Source organism: Sinocyclocheilus rhinocerous, unplaced genomic scaffold (assembly GCF_001515625.1).
Source record: "Sinocyclocheilus rhinocerous isolate Xijiao unplaced genomic scaffold, SAMN03320098_v1.1 scaffold619, whole genome shotgun sequence".
NCBI lineage: Eukaryota > Metazoa > Chordata > Actinopteri > Cypriniformes > Cyprinidae > Sinocyclocheilus > Sinocyclocheilus rhinocerous.
Genome location: NW_015636051.1, coordinates 355,268 through 359,598, shown reverse-complemented (window position 1 = coordinate 359,598; position 4,331 = coordinate 355,268). Strand labels below are relative to the sequence as shown.

General features: G+C 37.5%; 1 long non-coding RNA gene across 1 annotated transcript in view; it reads left to right on the top strand.

Annotated features, from left to right (window-relative positions):
• The window catches only part of LOC107747641 (uncharacterized), a 12,331-nt gene that overhangs the window by 2,884 nt on the left and 5,116 nt on the right, over positions 1 to 4,331 (top strand). The window contains exon 2 of the long non-coding RNA XR_001640825.1: positions 2,954 to 2,960. This is a non-coding gene — a long non-coding RNA (uncharacterized LOC107747641). The remainder of the gene's footprint in view (positions 1 to 2,953; positions 2,961 to 4,331) is intronic.

The window sequence follows — 4,331 nt, the reverse complement described above, 5'->3', positions numbered from 1 at the left end:
GTGACATTTGAAATGTCCTGTTTCTTTGTTTGGTTTAGCCATTTGCAGGCATATCTTAAAGAGCACTTCCAAAATAAAGCATTTATTATGCACTTAGTATAGTATAATAAAAATATAATAAGTGCATCGATATTAGTACAACTTAAGTGTATTTCTTCATTACCTGGGAATTTCAACACCTAGTCTGCCCATGAACCAAGATATGATGATTATAATGGATGTGAGTTAGGGAACATGTAATATTTACCTTTAGAAGAATGAAATATTTGCATGTAATATTTAACTTTACAAGAAGGAAAACTAGGTTGTAACGATGAGAATATGTCTTTCCAAAATATTTATTGTAGACAAACAACTGTCTGGTCTGCATATTCTTGTCTTTATAAAGGTCAAAACAGCTAATAAATACATGTTGTCATTCTTACCTGTAAAGTTTGTCTTTTTTCTAGGGCAGGGGTGGCCAACTTCAGTCCTGAAGAGCCACAACCCTTAGACTTTTCTTAGCTTGTGCAGGTGTGTTTGATTAGGGTTGCAGCAAAACTCCCCAGGACCAAGCTGACTACCCCTGTTCTAGGGGTTGCACTGACAAGTTGAATATTCATTTTGTTTTGCAAATGTCACATAAAAGCAAGAATCCTGAAACGAACCGAATGTCGCCCATAAGCTGACCAGCGAGTGAGAGCTTGACACTATTTTTGCACCTACTCGACTACTTTTCTGAGTGACCAATCATAGTCGACTTGTAAAAATCAGTAGTCATGAAAATCCAACTCACTACACTTACTTTTCATTTGAGACAAAGTTTAATGGTTTGCAGTTCTATGTCAGTCAGGTTCTGATAACTTGAGAAAGTATTGGGGAATACATAATCCGCTCACCAGTCAGACTCTGCAGAAGGATGTTTAATTGCAGTTCTCACTTCTTGAGTTTGCCCTTATGACTTCAGTGTGGTCTCTCTGTCTAGAGAAGTAGGGATCTGATCCCCAAAAGCAGGTATTTCCAATTACAGTCGATGACCTTTCTTATTTGTATCCTGTTCCCTGGTGTTGCAAGAAGATGATTTGTTGTGACATGATACTAATGATATTCGTCTGCTGACATTCCATGCTGGATGGATGTGATTATGCACTAGCGATTACAATTGTTATTCTCAATTTCAGTCTGCCAGTATCAGCACCATGGACAGCGGCTGATAGCAGCAATTGGGCTCAAAAAGCTCAGGCGACAAATGAAGGGATCTGTTCATGATAGAGTGGCGGCTGAGAGTGGAGTGGGGTGCGAGAGAACTGATGGGGTCACAGTGGGTGTCATCCGGTCACGACATCCATCAGTGGGTGGAGGCAGAAACAGACACACGAGTCCCTCAGCACTTGCAGATTCTTCACTTATATTACTGTGCCAGTTGTCCCACTCTGCAGGATATTGCTTTATCCAGCACGTCAGCTGTGATTTCCCAAACCGCACATTGAAAAAGTCCAGTTTCACATCAAAAATGTTCCTGAAGTTTTGTGCAAACATCTGTAAACCTTAATGTGCTATGGACTTACAGCCTGGTATGTATGTTTTATTAGTTCTCACCATTGTAAACTAGTAGTGAATAATATGCTTTTTAACGTATTCATGTAAATGTGTTTATCTTTCGAGTTGGACAAACTCAACAAGATATGTTTCAGATTAGCACTTTTCACCAAGCATTTTTTTTTTTTTAACTGGCCAAGATGGCTGATTTACTGAACCAATTTAGGGCAGTTTAGTCTTGCATCAGCTTGTTCCATTCCCATTCAGGGATGAACTAGCCATAAGGAACACCAGGACTTTTCCCGGTGGGCTGATCAACTTATGGGCCAGCTGCTGTAGTTAAATGCAATCAAATGTATCCCCTGGTATATGAACATGAGGCTCCTTGATTTTATTGCATGTAGCAATTTTGAAGAATGCTACCCACTGGGGATTGTGAAGAGTCAGCATTTGTCCTCCATTTGGCCATTTTATTCTCGCTGTCCATCTGTGACACCCAAAGCATCAGTAGGACTTCAATAGGCACAAGGACATCAGTAGGCACAAGGACTGTGCCAAGTGTGCGACCGCCCAGGGCCTCGCGCGTCTAGAGGGCCTCGCTCCCTGCATTTTAGGTTGTTTTCGTCAAATTTTTATTGCTGTTTTTCCACCCATTTTGTCCTTTGAAAGACTAAAATAGTCATAGCTGATAGACAGTATAAGAAGGAGTAAAGCTGTTTGTTGTTAGGATGACAAAGTTTTAAAAGTTAAACTTTTAGGCAGGTCTGCCTCAGTGGTCCAACAGCGCTCGTCAATGTCAAAATGATCGAGATGGCCAATCAAATCAAAGAAGGCGGGTCTTACTGTCACTGTCACAACAAGAGTTCGTGGAAAGATGTAAGAACAGTAGTACAGTATTAGAAAACTGTTTTACGATAGAAATGTTCAGCGACTGACAGTAATAGACTATCTAGTGATGCAAATTAATCTTATGAAATGTTGCCGTTTTGAATTGAAAATATGCGATCATGATTCATGTAAATCATAAATGAATGTGACGAGACGTTTGCGATTTCGACTATTAGACATACGAATAAGACTGAAAGTACACATTTTAAAATAAAATATTTTCAAAAAGTGTAAATTTATTACTGCGTCATACGAAGAGTTCAGACGCAAAAGCCTCTAAAAGCCATTTGAAATTTTCTTCTAAAATGAGCATTTTTATCAGGCTCTTGTGTAGGTTCAGTAATTTCACTTTAATGGCAATGAATGGTTTATTTTCTTTCCCATTGAAGTATTTTTTTTAATTAACCAGAACAAAATATACAACAGTAGACTAATGTACAAGAGTGTGCAAACCATTTATTCAGTAATCCACAACTATATATTCGTGGAAAATATTACAAGTATTGTTTGCTTTTTATTAACTATGTTCTCCAAACTGGTGCAGTAGTCCTTAAGTCTCCTGAAGAAAATGGATGAAATTTGGCTTGGACCCTGACCTTCTTCTAATGTATGTGACATTTTCCCAAAATAATGAATATGATGTACAAGAAAAGTAAACTTTCATTACTTACTTTCATTGGAATAATACATACATATCAAAATGATTTAACTTGAATGTAATATTTGTGTTCCTTCTAGTTACTTTTTCCATATCCACCCAAAAAAAAAAAAACCTTGTGTAGACACAATAACAAAATAGATGGATAATATAGACTCCGTTTCCACTGAGCAAACAAATCACAGGAAAGCATGCTGGGAGCTGGAAATTTGTGAAAACTATACCATTGTAATTGTGAATCCGATTTAAGTCTACTTGCAGTTAGTTAATTTAGTTTATTGAATTAACCTTCATGAAGTGTTTAAGACCAATTGTTGTTAGTTGACTTAGTAAACCTCAACGAAGTGGCTACTATCACTTGTTGTGAAGTTTTCATTAAACAATTAATGTACTCAAATTCTTGGTACCAATATATACAACTTCTAGTATGCCTGTGCCCTTGTGCCCCTTATTTTCAACTGTACAGATGAACAGTAATCAAAGCACATTAGAATGTGGCTCAACATGCTTTTGCATATTGAAGTGCATTAGTCTGTTTTGTGCCAGGGCTGACTAACTAAATGATAAAATGCAATCTCACTGCACATAATACTCTGCAATCAGTGGATGTGTAGTGGGGGTGAATGGACTAATCTTCCTCTAGATAAACTCAAAGTGCAGCAGAGGTGTCTATTAACAGCACTGATTGCTCAATGGAGAGCAAGACAAGAGGGTGATGGGATCACATATTGCAAAAGTACATCTCTCTCTTTCTCTCTTCATTCTTACATCTCTGTCCCTGCAGCCCTGAATCAAATTGTGCAACACTTGTCATCACCAAGTCAGTAGAAAGACTTGATTTAAAATGGTTATATTCTGTTTAAATTCTTGAAGATAAACTATTAGCTTGTATCCCGTCTTAAACACCTATAAGGGAAAATGAACTGTGCGAATTAAGTGGAAAATCACTTTAAAAATGTTATGTGTTCAATATTGGGGGAACAAGAGAAAAAAAGATTGACACATTTAAATAGGGTTTGGGATTGCAAACCAGTTTTTATTCATTACTGGAATCATTTTTTGCCATGAAATAATCGAAGACACAAATAATATTTTTGGTGTGTTTCCTTACTGGTGGCATGCAACCACAAACACATGGCACATCGAATGTAGGAATGACTTCTTTTATATATAAAAATGACTGAAGGTTTCATGAGTATTCACACTGTCTTCCATTGGTTGGACAAACACTGAGCCCTGCCCCAAACTCTCACCATTTTCTTGTGAT